General features: G+C 43.8%; 1 pseudogene across 1 annotated transcript in view; it reads right to left on the bottom strand.

Moving 5' to 3' along the window:
- Positions 1-15,422, bottom strand: part of LOC117158220 (carcinine transporter-like) — a 24,897-nt pseudogene extending 9,475 nt beyond the window's left edge. Inside the window, exons 1-2 of the transcript XR_013059082.1 lie at positions 15,039-15,422; positions 5,926-6,179 (exon numbers count right to left, since the gene is read on the bottom strand). The product of XR_013059082.1 is annotated as a carcinine transporter-like (transcript). The remainder of the gene's footprint in view (positions 1-5,925; positions 6,180-15,038) is intronic.

Raw genomic sequence — 15,422 nt, 5'->3', positions numbered from 1 at the left:
AATAAACGGTACGCGGGGAGATTCGAGAAATTGTGCGAAACGAAAAAAAATTTCCTAGCCGATCAGTTCGCGGAACACGTAATGAGAACAGCCACAACGGCGGACATAGGAGCCGAACTGATTCGCCGGGCCGCCGAGGTGGCCAAGGCTGCCGAGGCACCCCGCGGCCACAAGGGCACGCAGGGGAAAACCCTGAAGGAGGCGGCGAGAACCATCACCGCGGGCGTGACAGAATTAGTGAGGAGAACGGACCCTGTCACCGACGCACTCGCTATAGCAACACTGGAGGCGGCGGTAGAGGCACTCCGAAAAGAGCCGGTCTCGCGCCCCACCGCGGATGAGAGCAGCTACAGGGCGCGTCTCGCTGCAGTCGAGCACCAAGTAGAGGAGATGAGATCCTTGCTGCACCGACTGGAGGAACAACTGCAGGGAACAGAAAAAGGAGAAGGAAAGGAGGTCGCCCCTGCCACGAACACGAGAGGGATGGAGCCTGGAGCCCCAAGCGCCTCAGCGCCCAAGGGAGGCCGATAGGCTGTCACCGAATGGCAGACCGTCGGAAGGAAAAGAAGAGGAAAGAAGAAGGAGGCAGGGAAGAAGCAGCCGGCGAAGCTGATCCCCGAGACAGGGGCGGAGAACCAGAGGAAAACTCCGGAGAGTGGATTGGAGAACGCACGAAGAGGGGGAGGCAGGGGGCCCCTCCCGCGCGCACCGCGAACGTCAGCGGTAACAATCACCCTGACGGACAAATCGAGCCAATCCTACGCGGAGGTGCTGGCTGCGGCCAAGGACGGTGTCTCCCTGACCGAGCTCGGCATCAACACGATGAGGATGCGGAAGACCATCACCGGAGGTGTCATCTTAGAGGTCCCTGAGGACCAGGAAAGGGAGAAGGCCGCAGCGCTCGCAGCACAGCTGACGCGGGCTCTGGACCCGAACGAGGTCCGCGTGGCGACCCCCTTCCGAGCCGCGGAGGCAAGGGTGTCCCTGATAGACATAGCGGCCACCAAGGCGGAAATCCAGAACACCCTGGCGAGGGAGAGCGGCTGCAAGCCGGAGGACATCCGGCTGGGAGAAATCCGCCCCGCCCGGAACGGACTTGGCACCGTATGGATACGAGGCCCTGCCAGTGCAGTGAGGAAACTGGCCCAGGCTGGAAGGTCGCCATAGGCTGGTCGACGGCGAAGGTCGAAGCCATCGAACGGAGACCGTTACAGTGCTACAGGTGCCTTGGGATAGGACACACGGGGAAGACCTGCACCGCCAAGGAGGACAAGGGGCACCTGTGCTTCAGATGCGGCGAACCAGGGCACCAGGCGAGAGCATGCACTACTGCGAGCCCGAAATGCCTGCTCTGCGAGGCGCTTGGAGCACCGTCGGTGCACAGGATGGGGGGACCGGCTTGCGCCCCCTCGAAGAAAGGAACGAAAGGAGCCGCCCGCGGATCCACGGCTGCAAGAGGCAGCGAGAAAGGCTCCCCGTCGCAAAACGACCCTAAGCCCGCGAACAAGGAGGTAGGCACGGAGGAAGCCACAAACAAGGAAAGAACACTAAAGAACTGAGAATGCGCATCCTCCAGACTAACCTGGGAAGGTCAAGGCGAGCACAAGACCTGCTCCACCAAACCATCCGGGAGAGCACGGTCGCCCTAGCGGTGGTGGCGGAACCATACAGAGTACTGGATGCCCCGGAGTGGGTCGGAGACACGGACGGAATGGTTGCCGTCACCTGGACATCAACGCCCGGGGCGTTCGCCCACGGAGCCCTGCTGGAACGCGGCAACGGGTACGCCGCGGTCGAGTGGGCAGGGATGATGGTGGTGGGGGTGTACGTGTCACCTAACAGCGGACGGGCAGCGTTCGAAGAATTCCTAGACGGAGTTGGCGACTGCGTCAGGCGACGACTCCCCCGACAAGTGCTCGTCCTGGGAGACTTCAACGCGCACTCCACGGAATGGGGGAACGCCAGGACCAACGCGCGCGGCCGCACGCTATCAAACTGGGCCGCGGGACTTGGACTTCTGTTAGTGAACAGGGGCTCGACCAGTACCTGCGTGACGTGCAGAGGGAGCTCCATTGTTGACATAACATGGGCCTCCCCCGAGGCATTCAGGCGGATCTCAGGCTGGAGAGTGGCCGAAGGGGTCGAGACGCTGTCAGACCACCTCTACATATTCATGGAGGTGGACGCACCTGGACCTGGAATGCCGACGACAAACGACGGGCGCGGCCCGCCGAGGGGGAGACACGCGCGCCCACCACCTAGATGGAAAATAAAGGAGAGGAATGAAGATCTACTCCGGGCGGCTGCTATAGCAACAGCTTGGAGCTGGGAGGCCTCGACAACGACGACCGAAGCAGACGTGGAAGAGGAGGCCGAGAACCTCCGCCAAGCCATGACAGCAATCTGCGACGCATCCATGCCACGAGCCACACCGGGCACGGTGCGAAGCAGAGCAGTTTACTGGTGGAACCCCGACATCGCGGAACTGAGGACGAGATGTGTCCGGGCCCGAAGACAGTACCTAAGGGCCCGCCGCTGGCGACGACGCGACGAAAAAGAAGTCTCCTTGCGCTACCGGACGTACCGCGCGCTACGGCGCTCGCTGCAAAGGGAAATTAAAAAAGCGAAGGACCGTGCCTGGTCCGAACTGGTCGAAACAGTCGAGTCGGACCCATGGGGGAGGCCATACAGGACGGTGACACAGAAACTACGCGCGAAGGGCCCCCTGACAACGGCGGAAATGGAGCCTGTGCTGCTGACGCGGATCACCGGAACGCTCTTCCCCCACAAGAAAACAGAGCGGCGGAACGGCCACGGGAAACGACACGACCGCTGGAATGGAGGGACGACTGGGAAGTCACGGAGGAGGAGATATGGGAGGCAACCAGAAGAATGACCGCCCGCAACGTGGCACCGGGCCCGGACGGAATCCCTGGCCGGATCTGGGGGGAAGTGATGGCGGTCATGGCCCCCAGACTCCGGCACCTCTTCACAAGATGCCTGAGGGAGGGAGTCTACCCCCGGGCGTGGCGGACGGCGAAGCTGGTCCTGCTCCATAAAGAGGGCCGACCGACGACCTCGCCGTCAGCGTACCGGCCGATATGCCTACTGGACGAGGTCGGCTAACTACTCGAGAGAGTAGTCGCCGCCCGCTTGGAACGACACATAGCGGGCCAAGTGCCAGGTTTGCACGAAAGCCAGTACGGCTTCCGGAAGGGGCGCTCGACGATTGACGCGGTCAGACGCGTACGAGCGATTGCGGAGGACATGGTCTCCCGGAAAGGCGTGGCGCTGGCGGTTTCCCTGGACATCGTCAACGCGTTCAACACCATGCCATGGGACAGGATAGCGACGGCCCTGGAGCACTTCGAGGTTCCCAGCTACCTCGTCCGATTGATCCGAGCCTACCTCGACGACAGGTGGGTGTGTTACACCAGTAAGGAAGGAGAGGAAAAGCGATCCGTCGAGCGTGGCGTCCCGCAGGGCTCGGTGCTGGGCCCTATACTATGGAACGTTGCGTACGACGAGGTACTACGATGTCCGCTACCCCCAGGCGCGGCCATAGTATGCTATGCGGACGACACCCTAATCCTGGTCGAGGGTCATGGCTGGCACGAGACGCTGCGCATTGGCGGAATCGCAACGGCCTGTGCGATCCGTGCCGTGAACGAACTGGGCCTGAGAGGCTCCCCTGCGAAGTCGGAGGCCACCTGGTTCTTTGACAGGAAGAGGCGAGGGACACCACGGCCTATGCATAAACATGGCAGGTAAAACCGTCCGGGTGGGATCACAGATGAAGTATCTGGGACTCACCATCGACAGCCAGTGGACGTTCGAGCCGCACTTCGACTCACTGATCCCGAAGGTGTCAGCGGCTGCCAATGCCCTGTGCGGCCTACTACCGAACATCGGCGGGGCCGGAGACGCGGTGCGCCGACTTTACGAGGGCGTCGTTCGGTCACGAGTGATGTACGGGGCCCCAGTATGGGCGGACGACCTGATGGCAAGCCGTCGCAGCATTCTGCTCCTGAGAAGGCTGCACAGAGTGACCGCCATCAGAATCATTAGGGGATACCGGACGGTGTCTCACGCGTCGACGTCCACCCTAGCCGCGTCCCCCCCGTGGGAGCTGCGGGCGCTGGCGCTCAAAAAGAGATACACCCGCCGGAGAGAATGGCACCCGGGAGAAGACCCCACCGAGCAGGCGGCTCCAAACGACACAGGAACCGCCGAGGAGGACACATGGAACCTGTGGCGATCCCAACTGATCAACGGGAGAAGCGAACACCGAGGCGCGGATGCGGTCCTACCAAACTGGGAGGCATGGAGAAGCCGCCACGGCCTCCCACTCACATTCAGGATGAATGTACTCACCGGACACGGCGTGTTCGGCGAGTTCCTGAAGAGAATAAGGCGAGAGACGACAGACATCTGCCACCACTGCGGAGAGGGCAGGGACACAGCGCAGCACACCCTGGAGCTCTGTCCGGCGTGGGAGCTGCCCCGCTACACCCTGAGGCACGCCATAGGAGAAACGTTGACCCCCTCAGCAATTGTGGAAGCGATGTTGAGAGGGTCACAGGAATACGAGGCCGTCCGCCTCTTCTGCGAGCGAGTTATGCTCGCGAAGGAGCGAGCGGAAAGGGAGAGAAAAAAAACTCTCACCCCTGCAGGATAAGACGATGGAGAAGGATGGCAGTCAGACGACCCAGAGCCGCCCCGCCACCACCCCAACGGTCTACGACCAGAAGAAGTGACAGCGCTAGGGACAACGACCTCCCCCTAACGCCTACTCAATAGCCGGCTCGAACAAGAGAACGCGAGAAGGGGATGCAACTGAAGTTAATTCATAAGAGGTTCCTGGAGCACCCCTGTCGCGCGCATAAGATGGTCATCGTGGAGTTTTAGTCGGTAGGAGTCCGACACTACTCTGCTGTTACGCGATTATTGCAGCAGCGGAGTGTCCATGAGGATTTCTCCACGTACAAAAAAAAAAAAAAAAAAAAAGTTCGCGGAACACGTGAACGTCTAGAACCTGCCGGAGGTCGTCGACCAAACTGGTTTCCGGCGGGCCTCCGGAACGCTAAGAAATCGTCGATCTACAAAGCGATAGTTTCGCCTTGGCCAGGGTGATTCAATGGAAAACAAGCGTAACGAACGATTTTCCTCGTTGACGCATCGCAGAAAACCAGATCTCGCGTGCGTCGTCAAGAATGGTAACACGATTCGTTGGAATCGTGCCATTCAGACTTCCTATCCTTTCACCGGTAATTCCTTACGTTCTTGAAATAGAACACGTGAAAAAGACGTTGATAATAGTATAACTATGGAATCGCGATTTCCAACTATTTTTATCTCGTCGCAAACTGGTTACAGGTATCTCCCCCACTCCCGTACGACACGATATTTACATATGCATTTACATATACAACGCGATACCTGGGTTTTCCTGATTCAATAAACACAGTTGTTTCGTGCAAGTTATCAGATATTATATTGTGGTTTTAAAGAAACAAATTGTCGCGATGCGATACGTTATCACAGCTGAGAAAATGGAAATCTCCGTGCAAGTGGAAGATTCTGTCGTCGAGAATATTTATTGCGACCTGCATGGAAAACAAACAGGCTTTCGAGAAGCCTGGTTTAAACTACGTGCACGTGACTTGAACAGATATGTACATATGCATGTAAATTGTCTCCTATAGAAGGTGGTTAATTCTAGACATCGAAAGGAACGTCTTTAATGAAAACATGTATTGATTTGTTATACGATCAACATGATTATTGACCATTTCGATCTGCCCGAGCTGAAAATGTCTATCGCGTAACAGGGTAAATTCGAACATAAAGAAACTATGTAGGATCGTTCGTTACGTATAACTCAATAATTCAAATAAGACAAATTGCACATAAAGTGTCACTTACTTTTGTTTGTCTGTGAGGTTCCATCGTTCGAGTTCCGGAACGGTACACCAGTGTTCAGCTGGCAATAGCGTGATGAAGAACTGCGTGAAGTAGAGGAACGCGTAGACGAAGGTGAAGGAGCATGATGAAAAGGAACCATTGGTAGCGGCTGGCCTCGCCAACGTACGGTAGTATGTCGTCGAAGGTTTCGATCTTCGGACGTTCGCCCTCCTCGGCTTTTACGGACTCCACCATGACTGTCATTATCTCGATATCTGCGAATCAATGATCCTCGATCACCTACTTAACTCGAATTACACGTTACGAGGAAACTAAGTTCAAGGTGAATGGGGTATTATTAGGTCGTCGAATAAATTCGTGTTGCAATGCGTTCATACCTTTTTATGTGTTTTACGAATACAGATCGATAAACGATCAAGGTGATCGATCTTATGATATACAGTGGCTCACGGAAGTACTCGAACACTTTCATATCACGAAACGTTCTATAATTTCGTTAGCACTCTAACGAGATACGATTATCGAGATTATAATAGTAAAATTTGGAATCAATCTGAGATTGTATATTGAAGATATATATACATGAGACAATGTATATATATTTCGCAAATATATATGTTAAATGAAAAATTAATATGTATATAACACATGATGATGATTTTACTACGTACATCGTGGCTTATTATTCTTATTAATTTAGCGAATAATTGACTGCTCAAATACTCTGGTAATTTTTATATATAAAATAACAATAATATATGTTTCCAATAAATATATGAAATTTCTATATACACGTTTAGATCTGTTTCAAATTTTCTCAATGTAATTACGACGATCGTGTCTCACTTCAGTGTCAATGAAATCTCAAAGTGTCTCGTACAAAAATCACCAAAGGTTTGTTTAAGTGCCCGAGTACTTTCACGTGAGCGACTGTTGTTTTAGTAGCAAGTTCTCTTATGTCTATCTCTTCGTTACATTTAGCCGGATAATTTCTCATGTTTATCAACGTGTTATGATGTTTCTCTTATTAAGCGGAGAAATCTCTTCTTCGCTAAATTTTCTTAAACGGGTTCAAGGTGAGGTGAACCACATTGTTGAAATCAAGATGAAGAAGATGAAATCTAAAGTCGAGATGAAAGGAAGTAGATGTTTGTATTGTCTAGATATATTGCCATGCTACTTTTTGACACGATATAATCTTAGGTAAAGGCTAATTCAAGGTGATACAGAGTGTACTGGAAAAAGTGATTTGAATTTGCTAGAGAGGAAGAGAAAAGGAAAGATCCTTGAACATTTTTGCAAGGTTATTGCAAAATGGAGGATACTATCGAAGGCTTATTGCTGTCACTTGTACGTTCTAACTGGAGTGTCCTTTAAATAATTTGCTTCTTATTAGATCCTTTTTGCAAATAGGAAGATAATATTTTTGGGACGTGAGGATTGTTAAATAAAAATGTAATGTAATCAGATGTAAATTGTCATTGGAATAGAAGAGTTTGTTTAGAAGAAATGATCATGAAATACACAAAATGTATCGTGCGTAATGTGTAAATAATAATTAATTCTAAAGACAATTAATGAAAATTTTAAATAATAGAGCACCATACCTCCGGTTCCTGCTTATTTTGACACTGTGCAGAATGTCGCACGATTGTTGCCTTTTTTTTTTTAAAGATTATTCAGTTAAGAAACAAGCACCAATAAAAAAGCAATTATAGTTAATTATTAAAAAATCCAAGTAGGTATTACATAAATAAAATTATCAAGGAAGATATTTATCGTAAAGATTGTGTGCTTATGAAAGAAGTAAACGAAATTATTGTAGCGCCATAGTAATTTGTATGAATCTTTGAATCTTGTTTAAATAAAATTTTCGATAAAAATTTGATTCTATCAGTGAACGATTACTACAGTTAATTACTGGATAATTAAAACAAGTAAGTAAAATTATTGTTACAATAATCCCGACAAATTCGTGATATTATTCAACTAGAATCGTTAAGAAAAAATTCGACACCGTTAGCGAACGCCATTTTACTTTTACTTCACGAAGGCCAACGTTATAAACGTTGAATCAAGAGCAATCATTTTCAATATAAAATATACGCGCGAAAGCTTTTGCTCCCTTTGATAATTGAATCCTTAATTTGCCGCCAATTAAACTCTTTCCCAACCACCTTCGTCTTCTAAGAAACCTTTTATACCCCAAAGAGAAATCCCCTTTTGCACAAACTCGCTTTTTTTCAACCATCGTACAACACGATATGATATTTACACCGTGCAATTTACACGATTCAGATCTCAATCTTGCAAATCATTTCGAAAATAGATCGATGATTAAATCGATTATAAAATCGTCCCTGCAAGTTTTAATTGATTAATTATTTCTTTATTTGATGAAATATTATTTATTATTTAAATATCGTTAATTTACTGGCGTTCAATGAAATTTCTCGTAGAATTAAGTTCGTTTAAAATATTATTAATTTAATGACATTTTTTGTAAGATAATTGCGGTTAGATTTGATCTTTCACGAAATCTACGAGATGATCGCGTTCGATTAATCACCGATGTAGCGCATATATAAAACATTTAAAACAGTCCATACATAGATGTTTCATAAGTGTAGATGGTTATTTATTACGGTTCTGTGTAATTAATGTTCGTTGCGATTACCACGAACTTAGATAAAAAAAAGAGTATTAATGACGAGAGAACCGGAAGTGACCAGTCCGTGACATAACTGTTATTTTCTAGAGGCTTGGTAACATTTGCATAAATTATTTCGCGTATACTGTAACGCACTTTACGTTACAACGGTATGCCGATGGACACGAGAAAAGAATTTTTCTGCCACAAATTGAATGGCATTTTTGGCGATAATGATTGTGTGGAATGATGACTACTTTAATTGAGATTCTAATCGAGATTCAAGTGATATATGAAGTTTGTACTTTCCAATAGGATACATTGAGAAAAATGTCTTCGAAAGAGAATATGCTATTTTTGAATACACCATTTTTTAATAAGTCTAACAAATTCTGGATCTTTTAATTCACAAGGTTGCAAATCTCCAAATTGTTCAGTCTGAATTTTCGAATCTTCTAATCTCACGATCTTTGAATTTTCTAATCTTCGAATCATTAAAAATCCTAATTTTCATAGAATTTTCAAGGAAGCTATAAAATAAAAATATAAAATATAAAATAAGAAAATTTGAAAAAGATACATAATGCGTTCGATCCAACACCATTTGCTGATAGTAAAAAAAAAAAAAAAAAAAAGATAAAAGAAATTGTATGCAAAATACGTAAACGTATTATAGTAAGTATTAGTCAATTATAGCAGATTGCTATCATTAATCAGTAATTATCCGAGTCGTAGCTGCATCTGTATATACATGAAGTATACAACACTAAAAATACATTTTCCTTAACAAAAATACTGAATAAACACATTCCTACGTAGCAACTAGTCAGCTGTGATAAATTGTTCGCTTTGAACAACGATCGACTAAGTTAGCATTGATTTCCGGATTGTGCGTAAAGCGTGCAATAAAACGAACACGTGTTTATCCCTAACGTTAAGCCAGGACCACCTAAATTAATACGAATTTTCCCATCAGGTACCGTCCTTATTCTGACAAAAAAATGCAAGCGATATTTGTGCATGTAAATAATTTGTCTGTGTGTATATATAATAACTTATATGAAACAAGTATTGCGATATTTCTCGTACATTGCTAGATATAATGATTTTAAATAATTCTGGCTCAAAAATTCGATTAAGAATTACATTGCAATTTCTAGAAAATTGTTACAACATTAAAAAAGCGAGATCCCTTAGAATATGGTATATCAAAAAAATCTTACAACCAATAATTTTACGATTAAAAAATGTAAGAAACCTCCCCAAAGTAATCGATCCGTGAAATTAATGAGAAACGTATGCTCCAGCAAAAGCTACGCGTGAATATTGAACACAGCTTCAAAACCGACCTTTTCCGATTGAAAACGCATAGCAGAGTAGCAATAACTCGTCCACCGACGCACCAATGAAAATGGAGGCTCGTAACGATCGTCATAACTCGAGTGACTTAACGATCTCAGGACGATCGTTATCGACCGATCGCTTCCGTTCCGGCCTGGACGTTTAACAACGAGGACAAGCGTGTGTCAAACGTTCTCGGTAACCGGTTACACAAAAGTGCGCACCTTGAACAACTATTACATCCCAGAACTAATTAATAAGAGCGATCACGGCTAGCATGGATACATATAGTTTGCATACGTGATTTTTCCCTGCGGGGCCAGTTTTCTCGCCTTCGAATCGATCAGGGAAAGCGATCGTGATCGCGATCGAGCCATTGAAATTCATTCGATGCACACGAGATACAGCATGGCGTTTTGATCTCGCGGAACTCGCACAAACTACAAAGTCAAACTTACAGACTCGTAACAATACAAAGTGGAACGATCGTTTGGTTTCACTTCCAACCGTAAGTCTTCCTATTGATTGGTGTTCTTCTTGGTCGTAAGGGAAAACGAAGAAAAGAAAGGAAAGAAATCTGTTATTAATATTGGAATACCATCGTTTTCGAGGAATTATCGTTCTATTTATTTATTTATAATGGCGTTATCGAGTTAATTGTTTCTTAATATGATACATTAAAACACTTATTGTAGTCGATAGAAACAGAAATTTTATTTAAGATTGCAATCCCAATTATCTGATTTTCCTGACGGACAATTTATATGGATCGATTGGAATTCATATAACAAGAGTTCACCAATTTTCTTCGCTACTCATCATTTTTCGTTCGCGTGATACGAGCTCACGTTCAAGTGAGTGCTTCAAATCGGTAAAAGTTCGATTAATTAATCGAGTTCTACCATATTTAACGCGAATAAGCTTTTGCATAATAAGCAACGAATGAAATAAAAATTTGTTGTAATACACAATGAGTAAGTTAGATTAATTATCGCTTTATATGATAAAGTCCATGGTCCAGCGACAACGTTGGAATTATTTTTTTCTTATTCATCTTGGAATTTATGATTGTTTACGGCGTTCTTTTTTGCGACAAATTGAGCTTATGGAAGTAATTTCTCTTCTAGAAAAATTGAACGCTAACGCCGTGTGCCAGGATAATGCAAGAACTAGTGTACAAAGAGTTAATCATTTTGGCTTCTGAAAGACTACATGAGTCACGGTTGTCCTATTCTTGTTGCTTAATTGCAGTGTTTGACCACCTGTTCTAGAATAGTGAGTTTACCTCTCACTGATCGGAATCGATTGGTATTTTGTAGTACAGTGCTTTGTTAGTCGATCGTGGCATTTAAACATACCAAGTTCATCGAGAAGAAGGCAGTTTTCTAAGTTTACGTTCTTTAGAAAAACATAATTTTATCATTAAAACGTCCGACCTTTTGATACCCATCTAAATATGTTATACATAGTCACGATAAATATCACGATAATGGATAAGTATATATAGTCGCGTTTCTGTTCCAATAAAAGTGAACACTATCGATGAACACTAAGTGATGCTATCGAAAACACTTGTATATTTTTAGAAATTCCAAAAACAACAAATCCGATGTCAGTGATTTTGTCTGATTTGCTAGTTTCTAGCGTTAAGATTGAATACACAGCTGGCAAATTTTCTATTTCAAAGATCTATTTAACTTTGTGATTAAACAGCTTTCTACAAAGTTTTGCGGATTTGTTAGTTATCTTCGAAAGAATAAGCAAGCTTTAAAGGACTTTGATCTAGTAAGTTTATTCCTCTTCAACCTTATACTTAATCATCAAGTAACGCTGTTACGCCGCCTAAAACATCTGCACGCCAGCCCGCGCGACCGGACAACAACCGACCTGCGTAACGTCACTTCGACCCTCAATAAACCTAAGGGCCCACCATAACTTTCACTTTCCTGTATTGTTTCGCCATGTGTCGTCAATCTGTTTATCCTGAAGAATGTCTTAAGCCTAAAAGTATGTTCGACGCACATCTGGTTTTTTAGAGAGGTCCTTGGGTTTATTAGTCGCACTTAAAACACGGAGAAAGCGGGTATGCACCCATGAGGAAAATCTGAATAGCCCTGTAATAAAACAAGCTAGATTTTTCTCACGCACACAGTCATCTATCCACCACGATGGTAGGAGACTCCCTACTCATCCCTTCGAGCAGTAATGCAGGTCATGACCAATCGACACCTCGGTTCGTTACCCTCACTTTTCCTAACGAAATTGGGAACAACGAATCCGCGTTCTTTAGGCACAGGGGCACACCCACACCGAACTTTTCTTCCGTATGAAAAAAGGAGCGACAATCAGTCTAAAAACTAACGTCTAACGCGGCAGTCTACACATAGCGCGAGAGTCGCATACTTCACGCAAATCTTTTGTCGGTTCTCGGTGTTGTCGAACATACATCTTCTCTCCTAAATATATTATAGTGCTAAGTCCATTAATACATTAATTTCCATTATAAGAGCCCTGCTCTAGCGTACATATCTATCGCATCTTCGTGCGACAAGTTGTTGACTATTTGTTTCTCTACGTCAGTGTAATCTAAGTGTTGGAAATATATAATTTATAATTCTGTGAATCACAGTGTTATACAAACTCAATCACCCCTATTATCTCAACGGAAATCAGGGGATCGATCAATTCGTGGTGTCGATTGTTATAATCGTAACGGGGATTTACGACCCCCGTTGACGTCTCTCCTCGCGATTACGTCTCCCCGCGATTGGTCGAAATTACAAACGCTATAATTAGAAAATCAACATAAATGGATTTATCATATTTCTTCTGTCTAACCTTCTTTAAAATAATTAGCTGTTAAATGAGCCAGAGTTCTAGGAAATCTCCGATGCTGTTGATCTTCAACGAGATACAGATATCTGACAGATACTATCAAAATTCTATAGACGTCTATCCTTCAACTCTCAGCATACCAATATTTATGCCATCATCGACGTTTCTTCACAAAGGGTCCTTAAAGAACTTTATGATTCTGTTACTCCTAAGTCACTTTGTACTGTTATATTTTTGTCATAATAGTGCCTACTAGAAATGTTTACCTAGTATATAAGTTTCACTATTATTACCATTCTATCGTATGTTGTACTCGGAGTTAGTCACAGTTTCTCAGAAACGTCTAACTTACTCTTAGTTATTCTGGCACAGACGCTGTGTTTCACTTACTGAAAAAATAAACAAAAGAAGCAAAATGATGTACATAATATACTAAAACATTCTAAGATACCGTGGTAATTTTTCTATTTCTTGTGTAAATCATTTCAACTTGTTTTTTTAATGTTTTTATTCCTAATTGGTACACCGAAATGGATGTAGCAAATGTATATCACGGTATTATCCAAATAGCCTAATATCCGAACGTTCTATTATCCAAACACAATATTTCTTCGTAACGAATGCCCTTTTCCGTTTCAAATATGTACATACGTATGTCGTCAGTGTTCATACACAATGTACTCTTTCCTTGATTTGATTCATTGAATTGTGATTATACGAATTTGGTATGAAACTAGGAAGCGATCTAACTATCGCAGGAAAATACGATGTAAACGAGAAAACTGGAAAGTGATGTAAGCGCAACAAAATTAGCAAAAATACACGATATTGGAGAAGCCAGAGTCACAGACATTAAAGGAAGAAAAACATAATTGAAAATTCTTCAAAGCACGTAGATTCCTCGAATGTTGGCAACGGTAGAAAGCCGCAAGTATTCCGATGTAATGAAATGTTTCACGTAGACGATAATAATGGCGATTTTATATAAATGAAAACAGCAGACGAAAACTCTAATAAAAAGATATCTTCTCATGCCGAAGCACTCGTGGCACTCGTAGAAGAACTCCGATAATTCCAAGTACGATAAAGAACGTAACTCTGTGTAGTTATTTACGTTGAAAAAATTATCTGATTATGGATTCATAAATATTTAAAGAATCTGTCGATTACTCTTAAACTGTATTTGGATAAATGAAATTTCGTCTTCCTATTATTTCAGAAAAGAGAGGCTCTACTACATTGTCTGCAGTATGTTTCTAATAATTAGTAAAATATCTGAACTAAATAAATGTAGACGTGAAAGTCACTGCACATCAGTATATTAAGGGTCAACACAAATACATTGACTGTCACATCACGAAGACATTTTAAAGAACTAATAAGGACAAAATTGTTTATTTAACAAGTCAAAATCTCGATCAATTAACGGACCACCATTATATCGTGATATTTAACGAAACTTCCAATCTTAATAGCCATATATTATTATATTATAGCAGTGTTATAGCAGTCATTGGCTCGGATTTTAATTAAATTGGTCGTGAAAGTGAGAAGAAGTAAAGAGACCGAGTAATCACGAAGAAAAGGTATGTATGTAACTTGATCGAAGCAAATACCAAGCATTTAGTTGTTATCTTCAACGAGGGAAATTTGATCATCTAAGTAGGTTATCGACGCAAGTGTTAATGAGAGATAAAACACGATTGGAGCAATGAAAGAACTTCATTCTTTTTCCTTCTTCGCAAAATAGCAAATATACAGTAGCTCACATGAAAATATCTGAATATTTGTGCAAACATTTTGTAAATATATCATGTGTATTATGTTCGCGATCAATGAATATCGCAGTAGCTCCTATATGAGTTTTCAGATTGACTAAAAATTTGACTGACCTACAATAGTCATGTCTCATTCCGATACTAAAGAAATTTTTAAATATTTTATGTAACGCATACAATAAAGATACGTAAGTTATCTATGCTAAATGCTGAAATACTTATAGAAGTCCTTTATGGATATAGTAGATATTATAATATGTGTGTTAGGCGAAACATTTTGAAGTTTAATTATCACCGTAATGAGACACGGCTAAGATAACACAGGTACGGTTATATCGAACAAGTTTTTCCCGATATACTTCATAATGTTCCGTGTAACAGATAACATACATTATACACCAAAGCCTTTTACGACCAGCGTTCAAATACTTTCACGACGAACCACTGTACCAAAATTCAAGTCTCACGCGACACATCGATACGAATGATCGGTGCAAACAAACGTTTACCTTTTCCACGATCGTCCGAGAGCAACGCGAAACTTCACTAGGCGTATCACAAATCTAGTCGTGGTTTTGTTTCTAAAACGAGAAACTCTCTGCAGAAGTCACAGAAATAAAATGAAATCAAGCTTCTTCACTTTTGTCCGACTCGATAAGTCGATTTCGAACAAACTTTACTCTCTTCTTCTTCTTCTTCTTCTTCTTCTTCCGGATGTCTTTTCACTGTTTCAACAGGATAAAACGGAAATGGGAAAAATAACAAAAAAAAAATCGCGGATCGCAACGACTCTCGTGATCCTGTGATCCAAGTCCAGGACACGTGCTCGATCTCGATCGTCACAATGATCTTGGGTGCACGGATCCTCGATTTTTCGGACGCCGCGCTACATC

This window comes from Bombus vancouverensis, chromosome 8 (assembly GCF_051014615.1).
Source record: "Bombus vancouverensis nearcticus chromosome 8, iyBomVanc1_principal, whole genome shotgun sequence".
Classification (NCBI taxonomy): domain Eukaryota; kingdom Metazoa; phylum Arthropoda; class Insecta; order Hymenoptera; family Apidae; genus Bombus; species Bombus vancouverensis.
The sequence above is the reverse complement of the archived record's forward strand: the minus strand, read 5'-3'. Positions and strand labels throughout refer to the sequence as shown.